The sequence below is a fragment of the Aotus nancymaae genome, unplaced genomic scaffold (genome assembly GCF_030222135.1).
Source record: "Aotus nancymaae isolate 86718 unplaced genomic scaffold, 86718_ANA_hifiasm-v0.15.2.pri h1tg000108l, whole genome shotgun sequence".
NCBI classification, from domain to species: domain Eukaryota; kingdom Metazoa; phylum Chordata; class Mammalia; order Primates; family Aotidae; genus Aotus; species Aotus nancymaae.
This window is the reverse complement of record NW_026988523.1, coordinates 37046485-37065452: the sequence shown is the minus strand read 5'-3', so window position 1 is coordinate 37065452 and position 18968 is coordinate 37046485. Positions and strand designations below refer to the sequence as shown.

Below are 18968 nucleotides of genomic sequence, written 5' to 3'. Positions count from 1 at the left end.
GATGTTCCTACGACAGCAGCCAGATCTGTCGATGTGTTTTCCATCAGGACTGTCATAAATTTCTAAAATCTAAAGTTTTTGAGAGAATTCTGGCAAACGTATGTAGGTTGAGCCAGGTAAGATCACTCCAAAGGGTGGCATAGAGGAGCATGCAAGGACAAAATAATATCAAGGATGAGCATAGACTCTGAAGTTGCAGGGGCCCTAAGTGGCCCAATTAAATTTCAAAAACCTCTTTGAAAAAGTTGCAACAATTTCCCTGGATAGAAAGTTGGCAGGGACGAAAATGAAAGTGTTTTATACACTGCATTTTCTCTATCCTTGTCTTTTGTGGAGGATTCCTTGTTTGCATTGCTCAGTTGGGCTGATCCATGTAACCAAAGGAGAGTGTCAATGTGAGGTTTAGAGTGTATTTGAGGGTGGCTTGGAGACACATGCAAAACTTTTCAGATGCTTACAGTTTAAAACAAAACTTCCAAATACAAGTTTACAAGAATAAAAATTTAACAAGTATTTTGAAAAGGGAATTTTTAAATAGCTTAGTTAATTAAATTTCCTAGACATTTACAACTGCGTTTTAAAATTTAATGCACTGTATTTGATTTACTTTTCCAGTAAATTGTCTAACAAATCTTCTCATGTACTTAAGTAATCACAAATCAAATAACTTGCACTTATAAATAGGGCAACTATTAAGTTCTCCTCAATTATGCTTACAAACTGAGTGAAATTCTCTTATAAATTTTAGCTCCAAACCACAATTCTATTGAACAAATTTTTTCTCAACCCTCTAGTTGTTTGGTTTATTTAATTCGTCACTTAAGAGGCCAGGTCATGAAAACAGGTGTGCTGTGATTTCTCTAAATCAGTGGTTAGGAGATAGAGCATCATCAAGATGGGCTGGTATAATTACATGCTGCTACTCAGAATTCTTGCCTGTGTTTTTACCCAAAGAAGTTTCCTATCAGAGGTTTGGAGTTCTGACACAGTTATGATACTTGTTTCTCTTGAGGGTCCTTTGCTTTTCAATGTTTAATGCATCTGGCAAGTTGTTTGCTGTGCATACCACTGGACATTTTTATAAACACAGAGATAAGGTTTTGCCCTTATTGAATCTGGCTATTCTGTTCTTTGTGGTATTAAACAGAAAAAATGAGAGCTTGAATAAATTATTAAATGAAGAGGAAAATGAGAGCCCAAATGAAGAGAAACATAAAAAATAAGAGTCATCAATTCAAGATGCTAAGATTGAAGTCATGAAGTATTATGAAAATATACTGCATTCAAGAAAATATACTGATAATTGAGTATTTAGGAATGTTTCCCTAGTATACAATGAAAATTCCTTCTTAATTAGAAAACTCTTAGAGCATCATGTGCAAAAAATATTAGAGCCCAAATAAATATTGATCGTTTTTCCTCTCAACTCCCCCCACTATTCTAAATAACATGCTTGTTACACATTTTAAAAATTGGAATCTTATGGCTAATTTATTAGATACTATAATATTCTACATTATCCTATATATTATAAATATTCAAAGCACACAATATACAAAGATCACTTTTCAATAAGTAGAGAAATGTTAATATATGTTTACTTCATCATCTCAAGTCTTATTTTCATCTTCATTGAACTAAGCCCCCTTAATTATTAAAAAAACAATTTTAGCATCTGGATATAATTTTGAGTTACTAAATATTAGGAATTTGCTTAATAGCTAGTTACAAAAACCTGAAATCATGATGGCTTAAATATGTTAGGAACTTGTTTTTCTTTCATGTAAAAGATAACTATTCCTGCAAAGATTGAATCTTTTCAAAGAAGTTCACAAAAGCTTTCCCAGAAGTACCACCCAAAAACTTCAACCGACATATCATTTTGCATATTTACTTAGCATATTATTGAATGCAGCATATTTTACATGTCAGCTCCTGGATTTGAAGTAGCGGCTTTTAGGATCTTTCTAATGAAGAGAGGGAACCAGAAGGTATACAAAAACAAAATATAAAGAAAACTCTGGGAGGTGAGAGGAGGGGCAAGAGAGTAAGGAAACAGGGATAGCAGGTCTAGAGTGAGACTAGGAAGGTGAAGATTTGGGAAAAATAAGAGATTCAGGGTGAGCAGGTGCAGTGATGACTAAATTTGACATGAGATATTTCTAAGGGATAATTTTGGAAAGTTTTTAAATGTGCCATTATTATAATATCCACCATATCATTTCCCAAATTTTCTGTCTCCTCAAGAGACAGTCTATAAAAGTCTGTGTTACTGTTCAAAACTTTTGGAGGTTGAATTTCGGTATTTTTGAAAGTGATACCTTGTCCAAATGGATGTTGATGAGAAAGCAGAACCTAATTTATTGGGATCCAGTGGTGTCATGACATGTGATACCCAACCTCTCTGTTAAGAAATTCAGTGAAGATGCAGCTGTGGGTGTCAGATTCCATTCAACCTTCAGATAAGTTGTGGGAAATCCAATGCATACCTGCTTTATATACAGAGCTCTGGACAACAAGAAATGCTGTATTCTGCCAGGACATAGAAACAGGTTAGAGACTGCTATGTGGGGACACCAAAGAACAGAGAGTCTATCAATCAGCAAACATTTATTGAGCAGGTACTATATTCTAGGTATTATGCTATAAACTGGGAGAACAATGGTGTACAACTTAGGCAGCATCTCTGTTCCTAAAGAACCTATATTTAGTGAACCTGAAGGAGCTCCACAAAATCTCCAGAGGCCACATTTGGGACAAGGAAGCAAATTGCATGGATTGACCTGCAGGGAATATGGACATCTTAACAGATGTCAACCTGGAGAAATGATCTAGCCTGAAGACCAGAAGACATGCTCCAGATGCCTACAGGGATAGAAAGTGACTCCTAAGGACCTGATTCCCCAACATGTGCCTTTCTGCACTGCATACATGCCCCTTATTCTAGAGCCTTTTTCAGAGAAAAATGGGAGAGGGAAATATTGGGCTGAGTGAGAAAACCCTGACATAATTAAAATTAACCTGAGTTGGCAAGATTAATGTCTATTTACTTACTTGGCAGTAGGCAAAATGGAGATTAGAGATAGAAGTTAAATTTAATTATACACATCATAGAAAAGTTAAAATTATTACACACTTTAGTTTATGGTTTTTGGATATTTTTATCCAGTACATCTGGTTAGAAATCTAACTGAACAGAAATTATCTAGAAATAACTTTGAAGTCGATATGTTACATGGTAACTGAGATAAGCATTTGTACAGGCATTAACACATATTCTAGGGGATACCAATTACCAGGGTCATTAGAAAGTTTTTCCACATGATTTTGGATTAAGTAAATATATTATTAAAATAAATTTACTTTTATGTTTTTGACGACATTTATGGGAGTTTTAGCATTAGAGTCATAACTGGGTGTAGGTCTAGGATCCCTTTGGTTTAGGATTGATATCTTGATGTCTTGAGATTTGAGTGTTTATAAAACATTTGGCTTCAATATAAGGCTAGGGATGAAGAGTGAGTTCAGCTTTTGATTCCATCAGGGTTTGCACTGACAGTAACATAGTACAAATGCAGATGTTCCCTTTGTTGTCTTCTTAAGGATGTGCTGAGGTAAAGAGGGTTAAAAGACAGGTTGTTACATAATCAAGTATCTGACAACTTAGGCTATGGTTGAGAGATCAACTCAAGTTGTTTACCATGGATCAGTATTAGAGAAGATCAGGAAATGGTCAGATAAAAAAATGGAAATAGAAACAAGGTAGGGGACAGGGGACCTCAATGAGAAAGGGCTGGGAAAAAGAAAGTGTTAGAAAGCTCAAGAAATGAGAAGCTATGCTCAGAGGTTTGGCTGGTGGCATTTCATATTTCAGAGGAGAAGCAGTTCTGGGCAATGATGAGGTCCAAGACAGGGGACTAGAAGAGAGGGAAGAATTTAGGAGTTAAAACTCCAGCGCTGATCCCTTGCAGAAGCCAAGGGGTTCCGGGAATTGAGATAAGTTTAGAAACAGGAAGCTCTGCCAGCTGAGACAAATGGTGTGGGATTGTAGGGAAAGAGCCCAAAGCCTTCTGGAAGTAGACAGTTTTCTGAAGAACACTGATATAAGACATACACTAAAGGCTAGAAGACGGCCGGCATGGTACTCTAACAAAAAGTGGGCTCCGTATCCTGTTTGTTTGGCATCATTGTGAAGCCCCTGAACTTGAGGCTCTTTGAGTAGTTTCCAAAGTTTCAGTCCACAGGAGCTCCCCTGGCCCAATGTTGAGATGAGCTAATATTATTTCTCCCAATGAACTTTTCTTTCGTTGTTGTTGCTATGTTGTTGCCTAATTACAGTAACCTAAAGGTGGTAGGGGATTTACAATGTTCTGTAAGCACAGTTTCTTTCACCTGAATTTCTATGTATTGCATATGTCAATTACCAGGCTGTGGACTCTGAAAGTAGGAAACCATCTGAGTTGTTCCCCCTTACAATCCCAGTGCTTGGCATGCAATAAATGGTTACTAAATCAATGAATGTTTGAATGAAGGTATCAGCTGTGAAAGAACATCACCAAGCCTTTTGACACAGCAGAAATGCCAACTTTGGCTCGACTTCTGGCCCATTATGTCCACATCGTCTTGTGCAGGCTGGGGGATAGAGGCAGTAGTGACTTCAGGAAGAATAACTGGCAGGAAATAAGTGCTCTGTCAAGATGGAGTTTGCATCATCAAAGACGTGAGAGCTAATAGGTTTCAGGTCATTCAGGAGGGCCACCACTGTAATATTAGTCCAGGAAGATTCATTTCAGTCCTTCTTGGCCAAGATGAGGCTCTTAATATGCACTTGTCCTGCTTAGGATTGATTGGCCTTGGAGCTGGGTGAGGCCCACTGGTGACAGTCACTGGGGGTATGCTTTCTAGGGTGGAGAAGGCGACACCTGATGTTCTGAGATAGTTATCAGAATGACTCTCCTAGGCTGCTGTATGCTTTCTATGAGCTGTAGATCTAGATTCTTGTGGGTTTGGTTGCTCTTTCCTGTGTACATCTGCAAACACTTGGAGATAGGAGCTCTGATTCTCTTCTGTTGCTCTCATTTTTTTCAGCTGCCTCCATCCCTCACAGTGACCAGGATGGAGAATCAGCTCCAAATTATGTCACGTAAAGAATAGATCCAGGACTTAGGGTTCAGGGAAGGTGAACCCAGTCTTTAGATATTTAGGTTAAATTTTCTCTGTGCCATTCCTGAGGAGAAATCTCTACCTGTATGTGGAAACTGTAGGAAAGCATTTTTCTGTCAATTCATCAAAAGAAACAACTGAGAATGGATCAAAGTTGACCCAGATGCCATGAGCTCTCAATGAAGTCAGTGTTTAGTCACATTGTCTGTTTATAGATATTCCGTTACTTGTGGCTGGTTGATTATTCTTAATACATTTTTTAAAATCACAAAATCTCAGAGTCGATTACTGCAAAAAATTTCCAATCACTCACAGGAAAGAGGTCCTAAGGACTTAGGCGTTAAAACTCCAGCACCGACCCTGTCAGCTTGGGCCCGTGTGGATGCCGCAGGGCAGACAGGACTCCTGCGGGGTCATAAGAAAATCACAATGGTTTTCCTGTGGCCTCCCTCGGGGTCATAAGAAAATCACACTGGTTTTCCATTCTTCAGGTATCTGCAGTGTGGGATCCAAGAGGACAGAGAACAGGTGATGGCAGCCCAAAGACTGGAGTCCATGGGGAGGAAACTCAGCGAGCCTGCCCGCCCAGGGTGCCCTGGCCGAACCCGGACTGGCTGCCCACATCCTGCTGCAGAAGAACCATCCCTAGCTGTCCTGTGTCCCTGGTATGCTCTGCCCTGGAACTTCTCCCTGTAATTTTCTGGACTTTCCTGGAACCATTTTAAAAAGCAGCCTTACAGTGCAGAGGCTAAGAGCATGAGTTGTGGAGGCCGGTAGACCCAGTTCTAATTTCCACTCAGTTACTTACTAGCTGTGTGGCCTAGAAAACATATATTGGCTCTTTTTTGGTAGTTCTGGGGACTAGAGTTATGCTTTTTAAAGTTTTGCTAGCGTGATCAGTTTTCATTTCCACCTTTTATCAAATAATTATTTAAGTAGTCTTGCTTAATCCACATTCATGTTCCTCCTCTAAATAGGAAATCAAAAGTGATGGTAAAGCAAGTAGCTTGCAGAGTCACACCTCAGAGGAGCACAAAGCAGGGAGGCCAGCTCGCTTCCTACTGCTCCTTGGCCTTAATTAGCCCTTCTGTGATTCAAAGCTTATTCCCTGGACATCTCTGATTCTAAACTTAGGCCCTGTGAAAGATAGAAATTTCCATGTTAAAAGCCCTTATTCTGTTGATGTCAAAATAAATGATTCAGTATGGGGCTCACAAGAAGAGAGTAAAGCAGAGCTACCTGAGGAGTTGATGTTGTGTTAATGGTGTGATAAGGACTCTGTAAAAAGACACACACACAGTTTACTCATGAGCGCTTTCTACTTAGCCTTGGGAATATCGTACTGTGCAATTTCAACCCTTCCTCAACAAGGAGATGATTTTTTAATCTACGTGATTGAGAGAACCGTCTACTCTATTCAGCCCCAGTTTCTCTTCTTCAGGTTCTGCCAGTCCTCTCTGTATCCACACGTGTTTGCTCCATGTTGTCTGGGCAGGTTTTTCAAGGTCCTAGTTTCTCTTTTATCAGCTGGAGCATGCCACCTCTTGATAAGAGGCTGGAAATGGTATAAAGAGATAATAATTATCTAATTATCTAATCTATCACTTGTATGACAATTTTGATAATTGACCCAATAGTGGTTTTTAATAGCATTTTTTTTCCTCCTGGATCAAGTGGTAGAGGATACAATCTACAGTAATTTAATTGTTAGGTCTTTTTAATCTCCTTTAATCTGGAGCATTTCCACAAGTTTTAGGTTTTAATATACCAATGAGAGAGAGATATATAGGTGTATATATACCTATATATATAGGTACATATATAGGTATGTATGTATATGTATACCTATATGTATAGCTATATATGTATATATGTAGGTATGTGTATATATATACACCTATATATATATACACACACACCTATATATATACCTCTATATATGCATACACGCACATATATACCTATATATATACACCTATATATATCTATACCTATATATATACACCTATATATCTATGTATACCTATATATAGAGATATATACCTATATATATACACACACCTATATATATAGAGAGAGATATATAGGTATATATATATCTCTCTCTCTATATATATATATCTCATTGGTATATTGTTCCTTTGACCCTGTTTTTTTAAGAAACACATGTTTCTCATTTTGAATCTGTCTGATGCTTCTCATAAACTCCCAGCAAGAAAATAGCATATGTGATGCTGTTGCCTTAGTGTATCACAAGTCAAGGCTCAAGATGTCCATCTGCCCCTCGCTGACAATGTCAGTTTCCATTATGCAGTCAAGGTGCTGTTTTTTTTTCTCCTTTCTGTAGTTACACTTTCCCCCACTTGCACCTAATAAGTTTGTGAGAAGACACTCTAAGACCCAGCAAACATTCTGCTTCTCATCAAACTTTTTATCCCACAGGCATTCCACTGATTTCCTGAACCAATCTTTAAGCAATAGCAAAAAAGGATGATTTTCCATCTCCAGCACTCCCTAAACACTCTCCACTGCCATTTACCATTCCGCTGTAAGCACAAGTCCTCTCTTCTCCCTCATGAGAACTTCAGTATGAATTTGTCTAGCTTGATGATACCTAACCAAAAATAAGAATGTCTCTCCACTTGCTCAAGTGTACTTTTGTGATTTTAGGTTTTGAGCATCTCTTGTGTAAATCAAAAATAAAATTCTAATCCCTCTCCTATCCCCCAGACAACTGAATGGAGCCCTCCTCTTGGCCAAGGGCATTCCAAAGTTAACCCAAAACATGAGTTCAAACCATGATGGAAATGGGTGGTCAGATGTGTCTCATTATACCTTCCTGTCTTTGGAATTCAGGCACAACTGACCAGCGTTCACATTAAAACAGAGGCCTTAGGACTGACAAAGCAGACTCTTTGTAGTAATAAGATAACAACATGACAGAGAGTAGTCCTTAAAAGAAATCAAAGTATTTTACCCCAAAACATATTTCTTTGATATATTTGAAATGGCCCTGCCAAGCTGTCACTTGTAGGGAAAATCTATATTCTGTAGAGAATTCCCTTCCTGATACAGGAGAGAATTCACTGTGAATCTGTCACCTTTCTAAGTCTGAGAAGAAACATTTACCCTCCCTGTGTTCATGTGTTCTCACTGTTCAACTCCCACTTATGAGTGAGAACATGCAGTGTTTGGTATTCTATTCTTGTGTTAGTTTGCTGAGAATTATGGTTTCCAGCTTCATCCATGTTGGGGGCTAGGGGTGGGGTAGCACTAGGAGAAATATCTAATGTAGATGATGGGGTGATGGATGCAGAAAACTGCATGGCATGTGTGTAACTATGTAACAAACCTGCACATTCTGCACATGGACCCCAGAACTTAAAATATAATAAAGAAAAAAAATTTAAAAAAAAAACATTTAAAATTTATTCTCTCTGAAATCTGTTACCTAAAGGCTTCATCTGCATAAAAAACCTTTGGTCTCCACAACTGCTATCTTAACACAGACACTCCCTTCTATCGATTCTAGGTCTTTAGATAAACTCTTTCAACCAACTGCCAATCAGAATTGAATCCACCTACAATCTATAAGCCCTCGCTGAAACTTCGAGTTGTCCTGCCTTTCCAGACTGAACCAATGTATATCTCCTATGCATTGATTCAGGGGTCTCCAACCGGTATTGTTCCACGGTCTGTTAGGAACTGGGCTGCCACAGCATGAGGTGAATGGCAGGCAAGAAAGTGAAGCTTCATCTGTATTTACCGCCGCTCCCCATCACTTGCATCAACACCTGAACTCAGTCAGATCGGCAGTGACATAAGATTCTCATAGGAGCAGATAAAAATATAGTACATCTGGAAAACATTAAGAATAAATGGTAAAGATAACTCAATAAAATAATTTAAGACAGCAATAAGATACAAAATTAACCTGCAAAGTTAATGACATTTATAATCCAAATAATGACATGTACTGTTGGAATTATGTTAGAAAAAACATTAGATGAAAAAAGTTTAAACAGTAATAAAAACACAGAATACTTAGGAATAAACTTAACTAGTGTACAGCAAAAGTATCTGAGACAGGTCTCAATCAATTTAGAAGTTCCTTTTGCCAAGGTTAAGGACATACCCATGACAGCCTCAGGAAGTCCTGAGAACACGTGCCTAAGACAGTCAGGCTTTTACACACCCTACACTTGAGTCACAGGGCTCACCTCCTCATTTTATAAGCATACTTAGGCTTCTGCCCTCGTATGATACTGATGAGCCTCTTCCTTTAATAGGAAACACCCTGCCCTCCTGTTCCCCTATTGCTACTCTACTTATTTTTCAAGGACAACCTCCTAATTGGATTTAATTTCACTTCACTCTACTCTTCTTGAACACTTATTATCTGTATTTCAACTTATCTTTTATTACAATCTACTGTTTACAAATCAGTCTCATTTCCCAGCTTCAACCTCCTTGAGAGCAGATACTGTACTGTATTCATCTTTATTCCTTCATCGTACCTACCATAGGGTCTGATACAAGACATAGCTTATGCACTGACTATGTTAAAGGCAATCATCTTTTCTATGTAGCCAGATACAATGTTCTCACTGACCCTGAGAACTGTCTTATTTCATGCCTAGCTACAATTTGTCAACAAAAAAGCAATATGAAGATAAGCAAGTCATAGAGAAGTTATAAAGATCACAGATTTACAAATCTCACTGTCCTTTGTACCTATCCTATACTTCTTGACTTCTTGCTGAATTAGAAAATGGCAGTCCTACCCCATCTTCTCTTTATCATGAGTCTGTGCTCATGAAGTTCCCCTGTGACTATGCAGTTAGATGACATCAATGATCATAGCAGAAAAACTGTGAAAAGAAATATTGTCTATGTGCTTATTTTTGAGAGAACCTAGAGAGATGAGATTTGTGGAAACTATCCGATGCAAAGCCAGTCTTGGGGCAGGAGAGAGAACTCAAAGAAATTTGGAGCTGTGGGACTTAAAAAAGAAATGATACATGGAGCAATTCTGGATTTGGGAAGGAGCCTAGGCCTTCTAGTAGATGAGCTCATATTAGCACCCTTAATGCATACTCTCCTTGCTCTGCAGCCTCAGGAAGGCCCAGGCCAGACCCGGTGGTCCTGCAGGGTCATTGTCGAAGTATTGCAACCTAGTCACTAAAGACACAATGGTACGGTCTTATCCAAGGACCTAGAGAGGCAACCCCATTCCTTTTGCTGGCCAAGCTGACATCAGTTTCTAGATGCAAAGAGCAGGGCGAGTCAGGACCATATGCTGGCCTGAGCTGAAAGACAGGCATAGACCAAAAAGCGGTGATTTTCAAAACCATTTGCATGTGTTGCCTGCTCTGAGAAGCTCTTCAATCTCCACACATTTCCTTTTGGTCCCTGCTCTGCTTTCCCCACTTTCATGACATAGAAGCAAATAGTTCCATTACCTTGTAAACACACAATAGCTAATTTTTCTCAGAAGTTTCAGTGTCTATACCTTCCTACTTGAGAACTCTTACTTATCTCTAAGACATACTGTAAGAGCAGAGTAGGGAGGAGGTGTGGTGAGGAAGTTGCTCACCTTTCCTCCTCTTACCTTCTCTTACCTCCACCCCTATCTCAGATCTGGATTGGGCTTCAAGTCTGGAGGATATAGCTTCCTTGGAAGACTTCCAGCTGTGTGCCAGTCTGGGGCAGATCCTGACTCTCTAAGTCATACCTGAGAGGGAGTGGTCTGGCTGGGCTCCATGGCCTTCTACATCCTTCATGGAATCTGTAAAGCAGCAGGTTTGGGGGAGGCTTCTAGATAAACGGGCCTGCGGGAGAGCACATAAAAAATGCAGGACTTTGAGGGCTGCGGCAGGTGCACAGAAATGATGAGAAGACCTGTGCCCTGGCAGAGGTCTTGGGCTTGGATAAAAAGGCTGCAGATAATGAAAAAGAAATAATAATGCTTCAAGGGAAATGGAGCGTATCACAGAAATGAGCAGTAGGTGCCAGCAAAATGCCCCAGAAAGCCTGGACAGAATTAGCCACACCTCAGCAGACAGCAGTCCAGGATGTCCCAAGATGATACTGGACCACCCAGGCACCAAGGATACTAGCCGGGAAACTCACTGCTCACAGGCCTGGCTCTGTTGCCTTCAGGAAAATAAGTGCCTTCTGTGCCTCCTCCTCTCCTCCCAGCTTGTGCCTTCCTCCTCTACTTCCACCTGCCATCTTCAGAAGGAAAACAAAGAGAGTCGTCTTATGAAAGGAAATAAAACAACTATTTGAGGAGTTTAAATTTGGAATATGTATCCAAAAGAGGCTGAATTAGGAAAGAAGAAACCACTTAGAATTAGCCAAGTCTGAGATATATTTAATTAGCATAATTTTTAAGTATATGAATTTAATTGGCATACATCTTCTTATGACATCAGCAAGGGTGAGAACTAAAACATAAGATGTGGTTGGCTGTAGACAAAAATGAAAGTTTATTTGTTTTGCACTTCTGCACTGCAGTATATAAGATTTACTCTCTCTGTCACATATGTCTGACATTAAGACTATCTTTGTATTATATCCCATATCAGACCGTAGACATTTACAAAATAAATATTTATTAGCTTAGAGTTTTTATATTGAATGAGAGTCACATTATCATCACCGTGTCCTTTGCTCCTCTGTAACCTGGATGGTGGATGTTCCCACAAAGCCCAGCTTGATGCAGCACTCATGTCTTTTTATCATTTCCAAAAGAAGCTTCCAGAGAGCAATAATCCTCCACAGAGCATTATTGACTAACCAGGCAACTTCAGTCTATTAAATTATTCGGTAGGGTGTAAACACAAAGTAATTTTATTATCAGCCAATAACTTATTTGTTAACTTACTTTGTTGAGTCTTTAAAAATTTTCCACTACCAGATAAAATCTCAAGCAAATATTGTAAGATTTCCAATCACTTTCAGGTATTTATTAAGTAGTCTTTTCTTCAGATAGGAAAGAAAGGAAGAAAGAGAGAGAGAGAAAGAGAGAATGAAAGAGAGAAAGAAGGAGGGAGGGAGGAAGAGAAAGAGAAAGCAAGGAAGCAAAATGCAAATCCGGTTATTTTTAAAGGGTGACTTCTTCATATGACAGCCTCTTTCTTGCCCCTCTCTCAGCACAGGGCTGATTTTGCTTGGAAGCCTGCAGCAGAGAAAGAGGAGATGCTGTTAGTTTTCTCTCTCTCGTTTTGCTTCACTTCCTCCCAACTCATTAGCTGCTATTTTGGGTCTCCAAAGGAGTAGGAGTGGGACAAGAGAGTTAACAGTGAAGGGCAAAGTCTTCTTTAAGAAGGCAGCTACAGTGGAGTTGGTGTCCCTCGAATGAGTGCCCTGTCACCTGCTCCCTGTCTAGCAACCCTTCTCCAGAGACTTATCCACATAAGTATCCACCTGCTGTTCCCTGATGCTGTGGTGCCTCTGGCCGACTGCTTATTGCTCCTGGGCCTTCCTCATACAATTCTTTTTGTGGGGGTCACCTCACCCTCCCAGGAATCCTCTGAGTAGTGTCACCTTCATTTGACCAGCCTGGGAAGCGTGGTGAAACCTCATCTCTACAAAAAATACAGAACAATTAGCCAGTTGTGGTGGCATTCACCTGTGGTCCCAGCTACTCAGGAGGCTGAGGTAGGAGAATCACTTGAGCCTGGGAGGTCAAGGCTGCAGTGAGCTCTGATCGCACCACTGCACTCCTACCTGGGTGACAGAAAGACACGCTGTCTCAACAAATAAATAAATGAATAAATAATAAATAAATAAATTTGTGTGCACAGGTGATTCTTGACACACCTCTAGCCAGCTGCTGACCATCAGACGCTTACAGATATGAGCCAGCTACCAGACCGGGTCCCTCTAAACTTCGGTGAACCTGAGTGGAAATTTTTCATGGATTTTCCAAGCCCCTCTCTTGGTTTGTTTAGAGAAAGACAGAAGAAAGTACACAGTACACTAAAAACTTTATTTAAGAAAATTCCTTGTTATACATATTTCTCATTAATGAATGAATTCTTGGCATTGTCTAATAAAGCCCAGGTGGGCAAGATGGGCCAGTTTTATAATCTTTGAATATGTCCTGAACAAATGGTCTAGCACTTAGTTTTCCAGGTCTTGGGGGAAGCCCTGCAGAAGCCCCCCAAGGCCTACAAGGCCTGGAAAAGTAAGTGCTAGACAATTTGTTCAGATTATTTTTATTTTATTTTAAAAATATTTTTATATTTTATGTATTTTATAATTTTTGATTATTTATTTACCATTTGTTCAGATTATTTTTATTTTTATTTTATTATTATTATTTTTTGAGTCTCGCTGTGTCGCCAGGCTGGAGTGCAACGGTGTGATCTCGGCTCACTGCAACTCTGCCTCCCGGGTTCAAGGGATTCTCCTGCCTCAGCCTCCTGAGTAGCTGAGACTACAGGAGTGCACCGCCATGCCCGGCTAGTTTTTGTGTTTTTAGTAGAGACAGGGTTTCACCATGTTGGCCAGAATAGTCTTGATCTCTTCACCTCGTGATCTGCCTGCCTTAGCCTCCCAAAGTGCTGGGATTACAGGCACGAGCCACCGCACCCAGCCGAGACCATTATTTATAATGGTTAATTTTTAATATTTTAATTAATTATTAAGTATTGATTGACTAGAATATTTATTAACCAAATATTAAAGATAGATACTGTACTAATAGTTGCAAGAATACAACACAGACAATGAATAAACAACTATCCCAAGTTTCTTACATTTCTATTGTAGCATTCAAAAGTACTGCCTTTTAGTATGGTGCTTGTGGGTTAAAGACTATGTTTAAACCAACTCTAAGTCTTGTTCTTCTCTTTCCCAGAGCCTAGGACAGTGCTTGGTTCACAAGAGATAATCAGTAAATATTTGTGGTTCAATTAGTAATATTCAAAGAAAATTGCATTACCAGCTTTGAGAGCACTGATATGAGCAGTGACAGAGGATAGCCTCAGTCTGCTCTTCCTTCCCTCACTCCTACATGCTTTTAGCCATCTCCTATATCCCTATCATCTCTTTACTCCATTTCCAACCTGTTTTCAAGAATAGGTCATGTACACCAGTTGATAAAACAGGAGTGAGGAGCTGAAAATAGAAAACAATACCTTTCCCCCGCCCCCAAGACCACATGTGCCAGAAATGATGTGGACACACAGAGAGGATTGGCAGACCCTAAAGAAGAGAAATCGGAGTGGCGGGGAGCTGGGCAGAACAGATGGTTCTCTTAATTTCACAGATTAAGGAAAATCATCATCTCCTTGGTAAGGAATGATTGGAATTTCACAGTACAATATTCTCAAGGCTAAGTTGGGTGTGCTCATGAGAACACTGTTCGTGTGACTCCTTACGAAACTCCAATTTTGCGCTTGTTCTCCATACCGGGGCAACAAAGTGCAGTGATGTCTAGTAACCCTCATGACACTTCCCATGCCAGGTCAGCTCCTGGGACAGCTCCTCTTCCCTCTTCCCTCACAGGTCCTATACTGAACTATTAATTCTGACATTATGTGAATGTGGGCTTTTAACATGAATATGTGTCCACTGACCCTACTTTGGGGCTCACAGGTGCCTAGGCAAGGCTAAGCAGCCTTTGGATGCTAGCTGGCCTCCTCTCAGGGTGCTTCTCTGAGGTGTGACCCTGTAAGCTATTTGCTTTCCTGTCACTTATGATTTCCCATTTAAAAGAGGAACATGAATGTGGATTAAGCAAGACTAAATTAATTAAACATTCAGTTTTTAAAAGGAAGAAATAAAAACTGATTATCCTAGCCGAAAAATAAAAAGTATACACCTAGTCAACAAAACTATCAAGAAAGAACCAATATGTCTTGTTCAAGGGTCCACAGCTGGTAACCGACCAAGTGGGAATTGGAGCCAAGTCGGCCCGCGTCCAAAGCTCACGCTCTTAGCCTCTGCACTGTAAGGCTGCTTTTTAAAGATGGTTCCGGGAAAGTCCAGAAAAGCACAGGGAGAAGTTCCAGGGCAGAGCACACCAGGGACACAAGGACAGCTAGGGATGGTTCTGCTGCCAGCAGGATGTGGGCAGCCAGTCTGGGTTCGGCCAGGGCACCCTGGGCGGGCAGCCTCGCTGAGTTTCCTCCCTGTGGACTCCAGTCTTTGGGCTGCCATCACCTGTTCTCTGTCCTCTTGAATCCCACACTGCAGATACCTGAAGAATGGAAAACCAGTGTGATTTTCTTATGACCCCGAGGGAGGCCACAGGACAGGTGTCCTGTCTGCCCTGTGGCATCCACAAGGGCTGACAGGGTCAGTGCTGGAGTTTTAACTCCTAAGTCCTTAGGACCTCTTTCCTGTGAGTGAATGGAAATTTCTTTGCAATAAACATCCTAAGATTTGGTGATATTAAAAAAATATTAATAATAACCAACGGTAAGTAATGGATCTATTAACAGGCAATGTGACTAAACATCTACAGTTATAGAGAGCTCCTGGTCTCTGGGGCAAACTATTTTGTCTTCTGTTTTTTTTTCTCATAATGGGTTTAAAATTGTTTTCTTATATAGTCATTCCTTATTGTACATGGATACTCAGTTCCTGTATATGTTAAAAATTTGCCCTCTTTATTTGATTGAAAAAAATCTGTGTATCAGTGGAGGGACCCTCAAAGTTCAAACCTGTGTCAACTGTAGTTTCCATACGTAGGTGGTCTTCCCTCCTCAGAAATCCCACAGAACAATTTTATTTTAAACGCCTGAAGACTGTGCTTCTGTTCCCTCAACCCCAAGTGCTGCATCTATTTATCATGTGATATAATGTTGAGCTTCCCCTCCATCTTGTTCACCGTCGGGGACGGAGAAGGGACACAGTGAGAGCAAGAAGAGGGAATCAAAGAGATTACTGACAGGTGTTTGCAGGTGTACACAGGAAAGAGCAACCCAACCCACCAGAACCCCATGCTCTAGATCAATTGCTTAAATACATCGGCCTGGGAGAGGCCCAATCATTCTGTAACCGTCTCAGAATGTCAGTCCCAGCCACCAGAAAACACAATGTGGACAAGGAATAGAGCCAAGAGATGGCATTTCCGGTGAGTCTAAAGGCTCGGTGACGTTCTGTCGCATAATGGAATCATTCACACATTCATTTGTTGAGTCAGCAATCATTTATTGCATACTAAGCACTTGATGTGTAAGATGAAGCAATTTGGATGGTTTTCTACTCTCATGGAGCCCACTGATAATTGACATACTCAACTACTTATCCAAGGGGTTTCACCTTGATGCCAAACCAGTAGGACACGAAGCCTGCCCTTCATGAGAGGGCCTCTCACAGTGTCTTCCAGCTTGTGCTGTGTGTCATGTATTGACGTCCTCCAGATGAGAGGGCCTCTCACAGTGTCTTCCAGCTTGTGCTGTGTGGCATGTATTGACATCCTCCAGACAGGTATCTGCTTCCACACAGCTTTGGGCTTCCCCAACCTGTGGCTTCCATTCCACCTCCCTCTTCTGGGCAGTCCTCTTCTTGATGACTTCTCAATTCCCTAAACTCCTCAGCATCTGAAACTTTCTCCTTCACTCTCTTCCCATACCATAGCTTGTGCCTGGTCATTGCCCAGAACAGGTTCTCTGAAACCTCAAGCACTTTTCTCCAAATCTCTGAACAACTTCCCATATCTTGAATTTTCTAACACTCTCATTTTCCCCAGCACTTCCTCACTGAGGTTCCCTTTCCCAGAACTTATTTCTGTTTTCACTTTTCATCAGCCCACGTCCTGATCTTCTCTAGCCTCATATACCCCTTGGGTGGGTCCCTCAGCTTGAACTCTGTGGCTTTATGAGCCTTTCACACCAGCCTTCTGACTGCAGCCTGAGAAGATCCCACAACTGGGCACGTGGATGCTGCTTGCAAACGGAAGTTTTTCACCCGATGCTGAAAATAGATAGTTTACTTGTCTTTTTTTAGTCTCCCTTTCCTTTTAGTGATTATTTCGGACCTTTACCACTTTTTAGAAGCTCCCAGCCAATACAGCCTCCTTGCTCACGTTAAGTAACTTTTATCCCCCAAACACAGTCACTTTCAGGTAGGTTCTTCTGCCTCCTATTTAAGTCCTCCTCTGCTCTCACTGGTGCAGTGGTCTTTTCATGGGTCTTAACAACCCATTACTGGTCTTCTCCATTCCAATTCCTCCTCAGTGCTGCAGCCAAAATACACACCTCATATGTGTAACACCCTCCCATGGCTTCCTGTGTCCTGTGGGATAATATCCTTCCTGGCTGAAAAGCTTCCTTTTCCTTTCTTCATGTTCTCTTACCCATTAATAAAATACTATACTGGGGGGAAGTTTTCTTTTTTTTCCTCCTCTTCCTTCATTCAATTTTCCACATGGAATGGGGAAAAATATATTACTGAATCATGAAGTCTGTTTTGGCTAATGGGTTTGTCTGCCCTCAGGCCACACAACGTCTTTTCTTTGCCGAGGGTAAACTCAGTCATGCACATTTGGCTCCTAAAGAAAGAAGGTACTATAATCCAAGCACTTTGGGAGGCCGAGGTGGGTGGATCACGAGGTCAAGAGATCGAGACCATCCTGGTCAACATGGTGAAACCCTGTCTCTACTAAAAATACAAAAATTAGCTGGGCATGGTGGTGCAACCTGTAGTCCCAGCTACTCAGGAGGCTGAGGCAGGAGAACTGCTTGAACCCACAAGGCGGAGATTGTGGTGAGCTGAGATCATGCCATTGCACTCCAGCCTGGGTAACAAGAGCAAAACTCTGTCTCAAAAAAAAAAAAAAAAAAAAAAAAAAGAAGAAGAAAGAAAGAAGGTAAATGCATAGCGTCTTTGATTCCAGTGGCAGTCCAATATAGCTTCATCAACAGTAAAGCTGGTATTTCTGTACCTGTTACTGTGTCACTTCAAAATCTAGAGAGGGAAGGATGTGAATAGTTAGTATTTACAAACCCATTCGTAATAGACGCTCCATTATCTGGCTCTTCTTGCTACTTGCGTATCATCTAGTGTCTTTACTTTTCAACATCAATAACTCCTGGTCCCTGATCACCAAGCAGGCTGTGATCCAGTCATTCCAGACTACCTGTGGTTCCTTAAACAAGTAATGCTGTTTCACATGTCTGCATATGCGTAGCAAAATATTTTCCTATTTTGATTCTCCACTTAACTCATCCTAAACTCCTGCTCAAGTATCATCATTGCTGTGAAGTCTTCTCTGATTAGCTCCAAACAGAGTAGCCATTTCCTCCAAAGTTTTATTTCTTTTTATTTCTTTTTTTTTTTTTTTTAGAGATGGGGTCTCACTCTGTCACTCAGGCTAAGTACAGTGGCCTGATCATAGCTCGTTACAGCCTCAAACTCCTGGGCTCAAGCAATCCTCCCACCTCAGCCTCCCAACGTGCTGGAATTACAGATATGAGCCACCTCACCTGGCCGCCAAAGTTTCTTTTGCTTTTCTCTCTTAACAGCAGTTTCCACTTGCTATTGCAATTACTAGACCGTATACTTTTACAGCGCAAGATTACTCCTTGTTCCTTCATGTACTGAATCCACCCATCACATTGCCTGGCATTCATGAGTGCTTAAAAACTCTTCATTGAATGCAATATTAAGTAAACAAAGAAACGCAGGATTAAAAATGAATGCCGACAATGAACCAAGCCTTCTGCTGAGTGACCTGAACACTACAAAGAAGCAAAGATGTCTCACTGTAGAGGAATGATTACTCTGCTTGGAATGCAGGAATTATATTAGCATATGAAACTGATTGCTTGATGGAGTAGAATAGC

At 40.6% G+C, this 18968-nt stretch overlaps 1 long non-coding RNA gene across 2 annotated transcripts; it reads right to left on the bottom strand.

Annotated features, from left to right (window-relative positions):
• Positions 1–8568: 8568 nt before the first annotated feature.
• Positions 8569–11420, bottom strand: LOC105715544 (uncharacterized). Of its 2 annotated transcripts, none has more exons than XR_002477956.2 (3): positions 11217–11420; positions 10898–11102; positions 8569–9021 (listed from the first exon to the last, which is right to left on the bottom strand). It is a non-coding gene; the product is annotated as an uncharacterized LOC105715544 (long non-coding RNA). The 2 variants fall into 2 exon arrangements; XR_001107057.3 differs by having other exon boundaries at positions 11296–11420.
• Between the last annotated feature and the right edge of the window lie 7548 nt (positions 11421–18968).